The 17,186-nt window shown below is 37.6% G+C and overlaps 1 long non-coding RNA gene across 1 annotated transcript; it reads right to left on the bottom strand.

The window, feature by feature from the left end:
* Positions 1 to 1,417: 1,417 nt before the first annotated feature.
* On the bottom strand, positions 1,418 to 17,183 carry LOC121111484. The gene is made up of 4 exons (XR_005862198.1): positions 16,787 to 17,183; positions 16,343 to 16,519; positions 9,940 to 10,069; positions 1,418 to 3,780 (listed from the first exon to the last, which is right to left on the bottom strand). It is a non-coding gene; the product is annotated as an uncharacterized LOC121111484 (long non-coding RNA).
* Positions 17,184 to 17,186: the final 3 nt, after the last annotated feature.

The following is a 17,186-nucleotide window of genomic DNA, read 5'->3' as shown; positions in this document are numbered from 1 at the left end:
ACCACCATATGGCTTAGTGATGCTGTCTCTGTGCTAGAACACATCCTCTGGGTCAGTAACTATTCAAAGTAGCTATGAATATAACAGGGCATTTCCTATCAGTGTGAGTTGCACTCACAACTGTACCCTTGCTGAGCGGCTGTGAATACGCTCCCCAGACAGGGGAATCTAAATTTGTAATGAAGAATGACAATCTGTCTTCTGTTCATTTTACTACATAACTGTGTCCCATCTGCTTTTCTGCCTCCCAACTGCCAGGGCAGCACACTGTGTAGATTGTTTCAGTGCATGCTAATTTTTAAGGACAAAAACTCACGCCATTAGAGAGCTAAGAACAGATTTGAACATTCACAGCACAGGTAGATTTTCCACCTCAGACATTCATGGCACTTGTAGATCTTTTCTTCCCAGTTGAGGACCAAATAAGTAGGTAAAAATATTGTTATTTAATAAATTCAATTCTTGAATGTTTTCTCTAGCTTAGAAATAGGCATCTGGAGTTTACTGCTAGTCCTATTTTTTGTTGGCTAACACTTATCTGTACAGGAGACGCCAGTTTGAAAATTGAGAAAATAAAACACTCTCTTAAAGTTCAGAAATAATTGGAGGAATTACTACAAGAATATGATCTTGTAGATTACTTGTTTTATTTTAAAATACAGCCTAATATTGATTAAATGCTTTAAAAATAAAAATCCGAGTGACAGTAGAATCTGAAAGGAGCAGGGTCTTAGTAGACATGTTGGCTATTGCTAATGTTTGAGGAGGGAGGGCATTTTCTCATTAGCTCACAGAATACCCTACAAGCCATACACCAGACTCACCTCTTCTGGTCTCTTTGCTTTCTCTTCTGCCAAGTGTCTCTGGTGCAGCTTTCAAAGGCAGTGTAAAAGAGACATAGCTTTAAGTTTTGTACCAAAACCCTTCGTGCCTTTGACATATTTTGTTTAATCTCTGTGCTAAAGTATTTGCTTGTTATGACAGTCCATGTACGGGTTATGTATCAGTGCATGCTGTCCTTTAAAGTGAATTTATCTGCTGTCCATGTCATTGTTAACTAGTTAGCACAAGAACCTCAGATTGTGTTAGTGTAAGCAATTTCAAAATTTGTAATAGCGTGGCTTGCATTGTAAGAAATTGTCCTGTTGAAACCTCTAAATCTATTTGTTTCACTGTAGTTTAGATGGAAATGTGTTGCCTGTTTTTCAGCTCCTCTTAATGTGGAATAACAGCTGGAAGCTAGGAAGAGATCCAGTGTCACAGGCTGTGCATTCTCTGTAGACACCTGATCTCAAAATGGGAACATCTTCTCAAATTCCTGTGTTAACAAGTTAATGCAAGTGCAGGTCTTCCAGTTTTAGTCTTTTTAACATGTTTGAAGACAATACAGTATAGCTTAATTTTCCTATACACAGATTTGTAATGAGCCACTGCTCATTAGGAAAACAGCCATGTGGACAGTTTGGTCTCTAATGAGTCCTTTCTTCAGGCAGGCTAATAGCTAAATTAAAATAAAGTAATAGATGGAATCTGTTGAAGTAAAGCATGGTGGTGGTAAGAATAGATATAGCATGACTGTGAATCTGATGTCCCAAAAGTACCCCATATATTTCTGGTTTTGTATTACCTTATCTAAATAAGCACAGGATGTAAGAGCTACTGGTGTAGTTAAAGCAATATACAAATTCAGGAATACAGGTTCCCCTGTCTTCACCTGATACTTTATAGTGTTTCATTGGAGATCTCTAGGAATGCAAATCTCCTGCCAAAGCTAGCGGAAGCTTGAAAGGAGAAACTGGAAAGGCTAGTAAAGGGTTGGAAAGCAGTTATTCATGATTTTCTGCTTTCTTGTTCAGTTTTGCTTGTCTTTCCCTATGCCTCAAGGTAGTATTGCTGTTTGCTTTATGATGCTGAGTGTTGTTTACCACAGAAATAACAGTCTGACAAGGAAGCTTTTGATTGCAGCATGCCAAGGTATTTCAGAAATACAATTGTTCAGAGATCCATGGTTTTTATCTGAAGGTAATATACTTAGGGTTTTAGCTGAATTTCTGAAAATTCATAATGTACTTTGTAGTGGAAATGCTAGGTCATGGCCTGAAGCAGTGATTGAGCACCTGGTGGAAAGGCAGGGCCAACCCAGGGAAGCTGAGGTGCATGCAATGTACCTGAGTGATTGGAAAGGGTAGAGCCAGCATCCACCCCTTCCCAGACCTCACTGAAGGGTTTAAAGTAGAGGCAAGGGGATCTTGCTGGAGGTCCCTGCCTACCTGAAGCCTTAAGGTAGGCAACTTCTTTCTTGTATTTCTGCACTCACAGCTGTTGTATTTGAGCAAGTCCTCACTTGCTGCAGCCTAGGACCTTGCTGCTCTGCTGTCATTACTGTGCTTTCCATTGTATTCATGCAGGTTTCAAGCTGGCACAATCTGATGCATCTTGATATGCTGAAACACAATCACATAAAACTGAAGAGTAACACACTTGAGCTTTGATTTAATGGCATGCAATTTGAAGTATAAGCAAAAACTGGTGTGAGCCAAGTTTGGGATGGTGGCATAGACCGGTGTGTCAAGGTCAGGAGCAGAAAATAGGGGCTGTGAAAACTTGCAAATGACTTTTTCTCTCCTGTTAGTGCAGATGGTACTACTTTAGAACTATTTTGTTGGACAGTACTGAAGTGAATGATGATGAAAGAAGATTGTTAGAATCTAGTTAATATATTTTCTGTATTTGAAGTTATCAGTTTGGGACCATTTTCAAATTATTTTTGTCACATCAACTGTAGCTATCTATGTTTATTTGCATTTAAAAAGCTTGTTATCTTAACAGAGAAACATATATTTGTGCAGATGCAAATCTTTCTGAAAGAGAATTGTCTTTGGAATGATAGTGCATCACACAGAATATTTTTGCAGGGAACATGTCAGTGTTTCATTTCTGTGTACATTCTTTCATGAAAATGTATCCTGGTTAAGCTTATAGCTGAGGCTTTGAATGGGCAGCCAGATAAACAATGAAAACCTGCAGCTTGTGTTGCATTCTGTATCTCAAAGACTTGTCTTAAAACAGTATGCACCCATAGCTTTTGGTTAGCTTTTCCAGTGATATTAACTGATTTTTGTATTATTCTAGTTGCAGATCCACAGTGTAAAAGCATATGGCACACCATGCTGGCTGTATTGTATCCTGGATGAGAAGGAGATGCCACAGTAGGCCCTGCTTTTATTCTTATATTTGTCTGGAGTTTGGTCATGGATAGATTCTTTTTCTGTAAAAGCAAAGTTAAGAACTATAGTTTCAGTGGATTATTTTCTCTAATAAATTTAGGGATGGTGTCAGGCTGTAAGGAGTAAAAATTTGCTTTATTTCTCATGCTTATTGAAGATTGGGATGGGATTTCTCTCCGCTTGTTGATTATATTAAACTGCATATTTAGGAACTCTGAAAGCTGGCCACATTGCTTCTAGGCTCAGCTCCTCAGACACATGTGGTGTGATATAGCAGTACTTCTCTGTAGTGCATGAACTGCGTGTTCACTCCATAGGATGATTTTACTTTTTTTTTAGCTGACAAATGACAAGCATGTCATGATCTCAGAAAGAAGGAAGATCAAAACCCCAGAGGGCTTCTATCTTCTTGCCTTCAAAAGTTGCCCACTGATGTGTTAGGTAGCCAGATGTATCCTTCCTGTTGTTCCTGATGCCTCTCTGTAAGTCTCCTTCATTCATTAGTAGAGAGAGAATTGCGTGTGGAATCAAAGCATAAGGCTTACTTGAGCATCTGGATTTAACAAAAACAACAACAAAAAAAAATCCAGAGCATTTAAATTCAAGCTGTATAAATTACTAACTCCTTTACATATGTACATATGGAGGCGCTGATTTCAGTAACAGAGTACTGAGTGCATAAACATAAATTTCATAGGCCTGAATAGCAGTTGTGTCAGGGGAGTGACGATAAAACCACTGATATTCTTGTCTAAACAGAGGCAGACAATGTTTTAATCTTACAGATAATTGGAAAAGTGTGTGTTAACAGTAATTAACATTTCAAGTGCTATCTTAGAAAGTTTAGTATTCTGTTGTACATAGCCTCTGGCTTAAGTCTGTATGTCAGTGCTCATTTTGTCAAAGAACTGACTTATGCAGTCAAGCTGACAGTAGTTTGCTGAGTGCAAATCAAGAGAAAATGAAGTAGGGCATGTTGGATACTGTTATTCATTGTACTAGCGAAATTGTCTTACTGCTGTTTTTTGCCCAGTTTCTGTATGGAAGAAGACTAATGAATTCCCATTATCCATCAGTGTGTCTGTGTGCGTCTCTCAGATTACCTCTCCAATCTGTTTCTCTCCCTATTGGCTAATTTTAATCAAATTTATAAGAGGAAACATTAAAAAGATATAGGCAAACAAGTTTCTTCAAAATCAATGCTGTTCAAGGAAAATATCGCTGTGAAGCACCCTTATGAAGGGGAGCACTGCAGCTGGGGTTTGCACCAAACTAGGTGCCGCAGCAGCCACCAAGGAATGAGGACTTGGGTTAAAGAACCCAGTTGTGAGACAAGTGTGTAGGAAAGCAAACTTCATGAGCTCAGCTGCTTGTAAGGAAAGCTTACTTTGCTCTGCATTCTGGTGAGGTAGCACTGTATGTTTAGCTGTCTCTTACTTAAGGCCATAAAACTTGCTTCTTCAGCAGCTATTCCATAGAGCTGAATGTTACCATAATTAAGCACATACGCAAGATGATGCCACTGACATGATAACTGTTTTTCACCACAAGAAATGTTCTACAGATTTGGAGGTTATTGGCTATAATGGTCATGAAAAGGTAAGTTGGTTTCTTAAATGCTTTTTGAGCCTGTAGAAAAGGTGTGTATTGAGATTTTCAAGGAGCTTCTGCTCTTTTTTTCACCCTAGACTTCTGCCCATCCTCATTGCGTACAACTAGGCAAAGTTTTTCCCTAAATGTGTTCAGCTGGTTTAGCAGTGTTTAATCTTGTGTAAGGGCTGAAATGATAACAAGTACAACTCTTTGCTTCAGTTCCCATAGCTGAAAATGAGAAAGCTTTTGCAAAATCATGGAAACAAAATAGCTGTGCTAATCTGAAAACAGTGCCCTGAATGTGTTTTCAAGGAGAAAAGAGAAAAAGGAATCCTAATGCCTGTGAATAACTTTCTGTCATGTATCAATTTGAGGCTGTAAATTTAGCAATTTTACATCTGTTTTTGTAAGGCTCTCTCGTGGTAATGTTCCATCAAAAATACTATGCCTCAATCTGAAATGAGACCATGCTATCATTTAGGAGGAGTTCAGATACATTAGTTTGCATCATGTCTTTATGCAGTGGCAGAATAGTATCCCAAACTAAAGCATGCTATTAAGAATATATAGAAACAGTACTACAAAAATGCATGCTTGTTTTTTTTTCTGGGTCTGCTTGAACATTAATTAGTTTAACTCTATGGGCTTTACTGAGGTATTCCCCTTCTCAGTGCAAGAGCAAGAGACAAATTTGCCTTCCTCTCCTCAATAGCACCTGGATGACTAAATAGCTATTAGGGCTTTTGTCTGGGTTCATTGAAGCAACTGGAAAATTTTCAGTATTGATCCCCTGTTAGTCCTTTCACACAACAGAAAGGTACACATGAATAGCAAAGAGTAGTGCACAGTAGGCATGCAAATAGTGTGGTAAGAGCAAGTCCATCGTAATTATTGTTGCAAGACAGTTCCTGATATCTGCATGATTTTTCAAGCAACTTATGCATAAATTCTCATAATCCCACGGAATTTACACCTTAAGAATGGAGTCCATCCATCTACAAAATCCTGGTCAGGAAGTACATACCAGTCATGCTAGATGTGGGCTGAGAACTCTACTTTTATATTATGGGGACTATAGTGGGGAAAAAACCACATTAGAAATTTCCTGATGAAAGAGATATATCTAACAATATTTAGTCAGATAGGACCCAAGCCAGGGAATAAGTATTATTTTTATCTTTTCCAGTAGATATTATAATTTGTGTTGTGGCAATGACTGAGGTCCCATTTAGTCACTGAAGGAATAAGCAGAAAGCTGGCTCCTGAAGAGCTGCATCTGCTGATTTTTGTTATTGTCTTCTTGCTTCTTCCTTAATTTTTTTAAATGTAAGAAAGTATAATGAGAAATTCCATCTCATATAAGAAATGTTCTCAGTGGGGGAAATATTCATGCTATTCTTGCTTATATATAATATAAACAGAAATTTTAAGTGTTGTAATGGTGTTTTTCAACTTGAAGTCATCTTTTGTGTCTTTACCACCCTGTAAACTGTCCCTATTGCAAGTGATAATCCCAAATAGAGACCAATTGAAAGTTATAATGAGTGTTCTTGCTCCTTTGAAATTTCCACTGTCAGTGACAGAATAAATTGGGAGATGAAGTCTGGGTTGGTGTGCATTACTGTTGATATAGGAGATGCTTTGTCACCCAGCACAACAGCTATAGACAAGCTAATCTGATGCATCTCAAAATTTGTTTCATTTTCTGGAATTCTGCTTTGTTCAAATACTGTCAGACAACTTGAGCTGTCAGATGATAGCATGAAAAAGCAGAACAAACAAAATAATGTTGTTACATAAACATGTCTCTGTTTGTTCCTCTCCTGTCTTAGAAAGTGACTTTGCCTCTGCACCACTGAAGCATTTGCATTTCCTTTTTCCCCTTTAAGAAATAAATAGGTCAATTGGCTGCAACAGGCTGAAAGGAGCCAGCTATGTTCATGGTATTGCCACCTGCATGTGGTTACTTAGAAAATGTGGTTATCTACCAAGTAATTGTGTGTTTCTCTACCATAATTTTCCTGTGGTGTTCTTGGTCGCTAGTGTGTTGAAAATGTGCCAGATAAAGAATAAATAAAAGCAATGATAAGGAGATTCCTTGTATAGCGACTCAGTCCGTGCCAGCTTTTCCTAAGGTCACCTTCATCAGCCTCCCTCTTCACGCTTCAGTTCCTGCCTGTTTTGTTTCAGTGCATTCTGCAATAACAGGTTGCAGAATTCAGTTTCTTAAACTGGCTTCTTGGAAAAATCATTCTTTGAAAAAGCTTCAGTAATCATGTATATCCACTCTGCAGGCTTGATATAATAATTTTGATTTTCCTTTTGTTGGCACTCAAGAACGAAAAAAGTGTGCTATAATAATAATAAAAAAAGAACCAGAAACAGCAGCTTTTCCTTGTTCTGAAAACTGTTCAGCAACAGCTACTTCACTCTAGGAGTTCTCTTTTATGAAATCCTCAGAGCACTGTCCAATTTTTGAAATGGTACTTAAAATTTTATGAGCAAATGCATTTAATTTGTCTCCCATCTCTTGAGAAGTGTGAGATCTACAAATAGAGCCAAACTGCAATGTAAGAGGCTGAGTAAATGCTGCAAGTTGCCTAGGAGGGAGCCTGCTGAAGTCAACTGTTAAGATTACGCTTTCTTTTAAAATTTAGCTTATTTAGTAAATGTGCCTTCTATAATATTTATCTTATTTTATTCCCTAAAATTTTGAGGGTAAGTAGTGAAGGGAGGAAAGGAATAGGGAAATAACTGCTTCAAGAATTTTGATATTCATGAATCTGGTCAGTTGTGCAGCAGCTTGATTCAGTTAAGAGCTGCTCACAATCAAACAGAGTTCTGTTGGTAAACCTGAGTGACCAGACATGCACTCCAACTGTAGTGGAAATGCTCAGTCATGGCCTGAAGCAGTGATTGAGCACCTGGGGGAAGGCAGGGCCAACCCAGGGGAGCTCAGGTGCATACAGTGTACCTGAGTGACTGGAAGGGTGAAGCCAGGATCCACCCCTTCCCAGTCCTCACTGAAGAGCTGGCAGTGGAGGCAAGGGGATCTTGCTGGAGATCCCTGCTTAACTGAGGCCTTCCAAAGGTAAGCAGCGTTTTTTCCTTTGTTTCTGCATTTGGGCTCATCTTCATTGGCTGCAGCCCAAGACTGCCACTGCACTGCTATTGCTTTACTTTATATCACATTAGAGTGTTACACCAACTTACCTCACACATGGCTTAGCCAAATGCTGGTGTGAATACAGGCTATGGCTTAGATCTGGAACTTCTGAATGAGGGCTACAAAGTTAACATTTTGAGTTTGATCCTCTAAAACCTCTGTCTAACTGGATTCAGAAAATCACAGCTGTGTCTGTCTGTGAGTTCATTGCATAACCTGCAGTGTTTTCTAGTGACACTGAGTTGTTGTTGAGGTCTGCTAAGCAGACATTGAGGCTTTTCTGAGTCAGGTCTGTTCATAAATAATGCCAGATTATAGATATAGATTATAGATATAGCTGAGCTAGGGACTTCTTTTTGACTCAATGCTCAAAACTTGCAGTCAGGGAGGACCTTGAACTATTGCTTTATCTCTGACCTAGTGGTTGAGCGGACTCAACACAGAATAGAGCCTTAGTTTTCTGTTCTCCTCTCAGATAAACATGTATTTTTTGCTTCTGTGAAGAATTTTCTTTCAAGACATAGAAAGTTGTAACTACAATAACGATATTAAAGACATCTCAACTGTTAATATTCACTAAAGGAGTCACCTAAGGATGACATTTCTAAAATACCTAGCAACTTCATTCACACTTGTGTGCTTTACATGTACAAAGCATGTTATGAGAGAAAGAGCTGAATGCGGCAGTATGGCATGCATTTACTAAAATACAAGTGTTTGAGGTCAGTCATGTCAAAAGCTTTGTGATGTTTCATTTTACTTGCAAATATGAAAGTTTGTAGTTATTCTGAAAACTTTCCTGCAGAGGACTTCACATCATTATTATACATACTTCAACATCAGGGATTTTGAATTAAAAACTATAGCATTTCAAGTGGTTCACACCAGATTAAAGGAACCATACAAAGAGGGGGAAAAAGTTGCATCCAGGTAACTATGCTGGTAATTTGGGGTTTTGAAAAGATGTGTTGAAGACAGTGGTTCAGCTGTGGCATCCTTTTGGATTCAATTCAAGACCCGATGTTTTGGGTCTTTGTTTTTATTGGACAGCTTTGAGAATTGAGCTGAAGTTTTACCAATGTCTTTCAATCAGTTGATTTCTTTCAATGCAGAAATGCAGTAGGATTATGTCACTTCCCCAGGTGGTAAATTTCTGGCATGCACTGTGGAGTCAGCAGTGAATATTTGTATCGGAAAAGAGTAAAACAAATGCTGCATTTTGTCTGGTAGCATTGCAGAGTATGAAATAGGAATTGCTACTGATGTGTGAAGCATTTACAGCTCAGCTAAGCTGACAATCTGAGGGTGAAACTTCTGTCTCTCTAAAAGCACTGATGCTTCTGGCTTCAGACAAACTTAGACTGCGACGTGCGCAGGTTTTCCTTATACTTCTTTTTAACTAACTGAGTTTAGAGGGAGAGCTCATCAAAAATGTACAAAGCTTCATGTCTATCTTTATTATAAATGCAAACCTGACAGTTTTTCAGGCAAAATCTAAAATGGAAAAGAAGGAAACATTCATTTCAAATTAAGTAGCAATATACTCAAGATGAAAAAGCCCCAAGAAAGCAGGAGAGGTCTTGAAAAGGCAAATTAACCTACCTACCCACCTATTCTGTGCTGGGAAGTTATTTTTAGTATGCCTGTGACACTTCTGATAATTACTTTTCCATGTAATCCAAGGTTGCATTTAACAAAGCAGAGGTGAAACCGGAGTTCAGAATGAAAGGAAAGATGTCTCTGCAATCATCTTTATCATGATCATATTAATAACTGGAGAAAGCACTGCTACAGAACCTGTAGTTATCTTCTGAAAACAGAGCAGAAATAATTACCTATATTAAGTGCTTGTTAAGATCCAATGTAATACACTTTAAATTTGCTTCTGAATGATCAGATCCCAACAGGTGTGTAGCAGGCTGCAGAACCAAAGAAATATGTAAGTAGCGTTACCTGCTTTTACAGAAAGCTGCTTCTTTTCCAGACAGACATCACCTCATATCAAGATACCATTGCACTTTGTGAATTGAGTCAGTTGCTTTGTAGCCTCTGCCTGTTGACCAGTTCAGGACTAACCCCAGACCTAGAATAAGATTTCCATGAGGAGAATTGTTAGACTAGGTAGAAATATGGAATTCAATTTCTGCATTAAGCTAGCAATTTACTGGAAACTATCACAACAACTAAGCGCCATTCAGAGCAACACTGGGTTGCTTGCAAAGGGAAAGATCAACTCTGAGGGGAAAACAAAAAGCCCCAAACAGGGTAAAACTCTAACAGAAAACTATCAGATGAATAAATTTGAAAATATCATGATTTTTTTATCATTCCTTATGGATTGTCCATGTAATCTTTTAAATAAAGCACTGAAAAATACTTTAACTGAAGGATTTTAGGAAAAAAGAACAAATTTGTTCTTCTATATGTGTAGTTTGTCAGCAACAGTGAATAGAATTTCTCCAGACATTTTGCTGAGGGCATTTTCCCTATCATTGGTCTCTTTCTGATCTTCTGTACTTCCTGAGAAAAGATCCAGACTTTATTAGCCATGCTCAGGAAACTGAGTGACGATTCTTTTTCCTTGACTGACTGCTGAATGAAAAAGAAATTATGGATAGGTTATGATTATTTTCTCCTGCTGTGCTGAGATTAGAAAAGCTCAAGTCAGCACCTAGTTGTGGACTGCCCTCAATAAAGACATGCAATAAAAATGAAATATAGTATTTCATTCACTGTTGAAGAAGGGTCTCAGTTTCTGTGCTCAATTCCTTATTAAGATTCCATCGTGCAGCAATGTTTCTCTGCTTCTCAATGTGATGTGTACTTCCAAAATTAGCACTTAGTAGGAAAGACAATTATTTTTGAGCTTTTCAAATCTTCATTGCCTCAAAAAAGGAAAAAGATAATGTAACAATTCCTTACAGCCTGAAAAGAGAATAAGATGTATACTTGTCAGTATACCTAGTATGCTGTTCATGCCAGTATGATCATCTGTTGCCTTTTTCAAAACATGTTACAAACTGGTAAAGTTATAACAAGTTCAATTAAGAGTCTGTTAAAATCTTCCTCATGTTTTCATCTTTTCTGTGGATTTAGCTAGGTACATTGGAAATGATCCCAGAGTGATTTTCCTTTTAGAAGTGAATGTAGGTATTTCAAATGAATTTTGAAATATTGGAAGTGAAAAATTTTGGGAAGCATTTAAGTAAATTCTCTCTATTGTGTTTAAAATTAGGCAGTATTCACAGGCAGCATTTTTTAGAACTTCAAAGGAAAATGTATCAGTTACGAGTCTTTACAAGCCCAAGCTTCAGATGGAATTTAACAATTAGAGTCTAATTTTCTAAAAATAAGTGTTTGAGAAGGAAAACAAACATAACTTGAGCATGACATTTCACTGTGAAGCACTGAGCACAGATTCCCTCAGTTGCATGCAGCTACCTATACTGGTCCAAACTACCAAAACCAGATGGCTGAAACGTTGTAGAAAGGTAGGAAAAATACAATAGTTAAGCATTGTAATTTTACTGTTAAAGATTGCATTGTTCATGAGCTATTCAAAATATGTACTGTTAGTTTATCGTAATTTTAAATGAGTACATATCTGAAAGATTCTCCTTACCAGAGGAAAACAGAAGTTAGCTAACTCAGTTACTCTGAAGAACCTACTAGGAAGATCTCACTAGAGGTATCAGTTATTTTATAAACTATACACTTCAGCCAATCCATTTCTTAATCTCACTTCTTGAGGACAGGCAGTTGTGCTGTGGAGATCCTGCTGCCATTATTGCTCCTTGATCCAAATGTTTCTCTGGTGTGTACTTCCCAGCCTACAGATTTGTCAGCAAACTGTTCTGTTCTGCTGCACTGTTTGCTTTTTTGTTTTTACCATCTATTTTTCAGAACTTCTTTAATTCCTTCCTGGAAAAGCAATGTTTTCCATGATATGAAGGAACATTATTTCAATAGCTTATTCATAAATTCTGATTGCGGTACTACTTTGTGATTTAAAAAAAAACATGGTTCCAAGTTGCATGTTTTCCTTTTGATTACTAGTTCTGCTTTTCTTAGTTGTGCAAAAGAAAGCTAATGTGTTTCAGCTGGCATTGCTTTTACTTTGAAAGCTGGCCTTGCTTTTACTTTGAGAGCTGGCCTTACTACTGTGATATATGGAAATCATGAGTAAAACAAATATGTGAGTGACAAGTTAAGCTTCTGCTTTCTATGTTAACACTGGTATTGAATTTGAGTTCATTGTGAGTTTTATTCATAGCAAAAATCATCTTTTCTTCAGCATTTGAAGCTGCTATTCCCCCCCCCCCCCCCAAAAAAAAAATCAGTACAACAAAATTACCTAAGATAGCGATGATGATAATAGTTGTTCAGGCTTCACTGCAGCCAGCATTCATAGATGTATTATGGGTTTGTAGTTTATGCTTGACTAGTGTGATTAGATCTAGCAAGGCTTTACAGATATTCACTGTGAGGTGATTGTTACTTATGGTGCTGTTGAAGGACATTCAAAGTTTCCTTAGAAACCTGTTCTGATTACAAACAGCTGAACCCAAAATTGTCCTACAGGACAGAATACCCTCAGCCTTCCCACTCCCTAGCTTATGTGCCATGTGGCTTCTGCCCTGAGAGACCTCAGAACCCATAAAATGTGAAGGAATACAGAGCTGAACTATTTATTTCCCATTTATAGCCAGGACACATTCTCTTACGTCATAGCTAAGGGAGTAGCTTGGACTGCAGGTGATGTGGTGGAGCGGTACATCCTACAATGAGGTAGTGAACAGAACACTTTTATCTCCTACTCGCTCCTTTCTAAGAGAATTTACAGGTGGCTAGCTCTTGCCTCTATTTTCAGTAATTTATTCTTTTACTTAATCCAGGAAATGAATATGAGTTATCTTTCTGTCTGACATTTGCATATTTATTAAACATTTTAAGTTATTTCCCAGTGTTTTCAATGATCATTCACTGACAACTCAGGATGTACTTATCACATAGCAATCTAAATTGGCAAAGTTGTACTGTGGCTGACTTCAAAGGTAGTGATAATTCTTACCCATTGTAAAATACAGCAGTGTCAGAGAGAGACTGAACTTTTAATAGGCAATTTACTACTGCAAGTTGTCTTCATTTCTAAATTGCTTTAAAATGTTTGCGTGTTCAGCAGCACCAAACATATCTTCACTAGCATACAGACATAATAGAAACACAGGTGACATTTCATATTCTAATTTGCATTCATAGTTTTGACATTAAAATTTAATTTGTATTTGTATTCAAAAATAACATGGACAGGAAATTAGCACAAAATAAAGTAAAATAATAAGCATATAAGCTGGTGGATTAACTTTTGAAGTCTGACATGAACCCTTCTGCTGAAGGCAACATTTCTGAGAAAATATCCCTACTGAATACACTGGTTTTACATCACAGAATCTTTGTTATTTTAAGGACATCAGAGATAGCTGGAAGAATAATCCATTCAAATGTTAAACTGTGAATGCTCCCCAGTATGGTACTAACAGCAGTGATTTATTGGTTTTGGCAAACAGCACAGACCGACTTTCCTTGGGTGTTAAATAGAAGCATACATTGATTGTGTTTAAGACAAGATCTGCAAGGTAAGATCCGCGTAATCACAAGGTAGTGAAGTGCTAACTACTCAAGACAAGATGGTGTATATGATTCGGTTATAAATTCAACTTTGGCAACAGGTAACTTGGAACTAAATAGAATTTACCTTTTCATCTTTAAGTATGACGTCGAAGCTATGTAGCTATACATTAAAAAGCTATTCCTATAAATTTACTGGGAGTTAGTTTATTGTCCCATAAGGATTTACAACTCTGTCTTCAAAATTTAATAAGTTATGTTCAACTAAAGATAGCGCATTTGAAATGCAAGTCTTAGCAAAAAGCAGTTCTACCTGCTTTGCTCTTAGTAGTAGCGTTAATAGAGATGACAGTAGAAGAAATGTGTTAATGCGTGTTTTTAAGTCATACGACAAGATTAACATGATAAATTGTACATAGGTTTTCTCCGGTGGGATTTATCGACTATCAATACAGATGACGATATTGGAAGGCACAGACAAACTGCAGGAATGTGAGTTGTTTCCTACCTCACTTAAAATGTATGAAGAGTTTGGCTGTCAGACACGTGGGGGGAAAAACAAATGAAACAAACAAAAAAAACACAACTATTTTATAGAAGTTTTTTTTTTCCAGTTTTGTTTCTTTGCTAGTTTTCTTTTGTTCCAAAAACTTTTAAAAAACATTTTAAAGAAAATTTAGAACACTTTAAAGAAACATTGCAGGAAATAGTTTTGAGTGTTGCAGAAATATTTCTTTTCTAAGGATCATTCATTAAAATGTTACAAACTTAATAATGTAACTTCCGTTGGAAACACATTTTAGTTTTTCACTTCATGCATAGAAGTGATTTTTAATGATGATTGTATATGAGCAGTGGTTAAGTAATGCCATCAGTGCTGAATTCAAAAGGCTCCCTGAAACATTTAGTAATTTGGACAAAAAGTGAGTGCTGCTGGGGATGATCTTTTCTAATATTTTGTTCTATTTACTAAAGAAGTAATGGGGAAGTTGGAATGGATTTATTATGCAAAATCAGTAGTAACAGTGGTATGGTTTGTGAGAAGGCTTATCAGTACTTGAAAGCTTGTTACTAAAAAGCTTTCGCAAGGTTCAAGGCAACATCTTTACTATACCTTTAATGTTACAACGGAATATTGTATTAAATGTAAAATTGTATTTATTTGTCTTATGTCCAGAAACTATAGTTGACATATGAGCATTTTCTAGAATTGGGAAATTAAACAGGTTATTACTCTTTCTAAAGCAAATTCTTACTGCTATTTCAGGGCTATTATTTCTATTCATTTTCAGTGCAACAAATTCGTTTTGCAAAATTGTGTTATTCTTCCTCCCCACCCCCACATCTGTTTGTCTTCTGTTAAGCTTAGGTTAATGAAGGACCAAATGCATTTTGCATACGTAAAGAAGTATACAAATCTGCTTACTCTCAGAAATAAGTTTTCTTACAAAGCATATCAATTATGCTTTTAATGATGCAAAGCCCTTGTAAGTTTTTGAGATCTTGACTATTGTTTTATGAATCCTTAGCCAGTATGCCCCATCCTTTGAACAAGAGGCAAAGTTATACATGTGCTTTATTCGTGATGTTTGGAGGTCTCACTTTCTTATGTAGGTACACATGCTTGTTTTTTATAGTTCTATAAACGTGTTTGACTTCTGTCAAGGAGAGGTGCCATAATTATTTCTTAAAAAAAAAAAGTTTTTAAAGACATAGCTGTAATAAGACTTCCTTGCAGATGAGTCTTCACTGTGGATCTCTAATCTGCAAATGTGTAATGAAGAGTAGGAACAAAGTTTTTTGCTCAGATAAATGCACTGAATAACTGCAAAAGGGCAAATACAGAAAAACTGGCATGCAAGTCCATCTCCATGGCTTAACAGACCCTTCCAAATCAAACTATTAGCTATGTGTGAATTTAATTTAATTAAAATTTAATTTAAAATTAAATGAATTTCTAAGTTCTATTTGTAATGATGAGTTCTGTTTAAAATATTGTGTTATGAGTGGCAACTGAAAGAACATCTGAACATTGATTAACTAGCATGGAATTGTAAACCTTTAAGTTCTATAAACCTTATTGTACCTATTTTGTGTACTAATTGGAACAGGAAATGCTTGGTTGTTAAATCTATGGTATTATTGTGGTATTTCTTGTCATGATAAACACCTGAACTATGCCAAACTTTCCAGCAATCAGAATGTTTGATTTTAAATGCTTAGAAGGGGTCAAAACAAACAAACAAAGACCTATATCATTTGCCTTTTTTTTGTCACTTTGTTGCCCCTTATGCTGTTTGCTGCTGTCCAGTCCACTTCTGGCACAGTATCATTAGCATTCCAAACTAGTGAGAAGCTTGGAGCCCTTGTTGCATGTTAATAAAAATGAGATTTTTGTTTTCTTTACTCCAAATATGCAGCTTCCCATTCAAATGGGTATGGTTCAAGTTAAGAATATTCAGCCTTTGATCACTGAAATTCTGAGGTTCTGGTATGTCATGATTCATCAGAATCAGGATCATTTATCACCGTTTGAAAAATTTATATCGTCACACTTTTCAAACATTGAATCCTATCCCCCCTGCCCCTCTGTTCTTGTGTGAAGTATCATAGGATTATCAAAGCTAAAAGCATAATATTTATGTGTATAAAAGTTATTTGGGGCTATCTTTAGAATAAGATCTCTTTCCTACTTCCCAGCACAGCAATGTTAAGATCTGTAACTGACCTGGATTTGTGGCAGACACACCACATGTATGACCTTCTGCAGGGCCTTCTGCAGCATCAGTGGGGTGGTGGGGATGGCATGCCTCCTTGCTTTGTACTCATCCTGCTGAACAACACACAGTTCTCTCCAGGTGTCTTTGGGCATGTTTGCATGGAATGCAAACTGGGTTTATTTCTACTGCAAATTAGGAAAAAATTACACAAATGAATAATAGTGCATGTAATACATATATGGCCTGCATCTACTTCAGTAATTAAGTGTGCGTGGCAGTTCCTCAGTGCTGTTTGTATCTCTCAGTTCTGTTTGCGTATTACAGTGATGCTGCTTTTTATTACTTTCACACCTGAGAGAGCAGGCTGTGAGGGGGGCAGATGTGCAAACCTGAGGTTTACAGACTAAGAAATTCCCATGAGCTTCCGGCCCATTCTGTGCTGCTAAACATACCTATCCACCATCTGTGTCTGTTCTCCTGTGTGTGAGGGGAATGCCTCCGTGTTCATCCACGAGAAATCGTTCTGTAAAGATCTAGTTCTCTTTGGTCCATAACCGAACTCTTCCTTTTTTTTTTTTTTCCCCTCTTAAGATGTGTAAGGGAAACTTTAGCAAGGGGAGAAGCTGGGAAGACTTTGCAAGACCACAGAGGAAGGCGTTTACTTGGGAAGAACCGAGGCCTGCCTCGAGGTTCTCCGCGGCGACTGCTATGAGACAGAGCAACCCGGCAGGGGAGCAACCCGTCCTGCCTGCAGGCGGCGGGAAGCGGAGGACGGAGGGCCCGGTGGCGCTCCTCGCTGAGGGGGAGCGGCCCCACCGTCCCTCAGGGCCAACTCCAGGCGGCGGCCAATGG

This window comes from Gallus gallus, chromosome 9 (assembly GCF_016699485.2).
Source record: "Gallus gallus isolate bGalGal1 chromosome 9, bGalGal1.mat.broiler.GRCg7b, whole genome shotgun sequence".
Classification (NCBI taxonomy): domain Eukaryota; kingdom Metazoa; phylum Chordata; class Aves; order Galliformes; family Phasianidae; genus Gallus; species Gallus gallus.
Note: the sequence above shows the minus strand (reverse complement) of the source record. Positions and strands in the feature narration are given on the sequence as shown.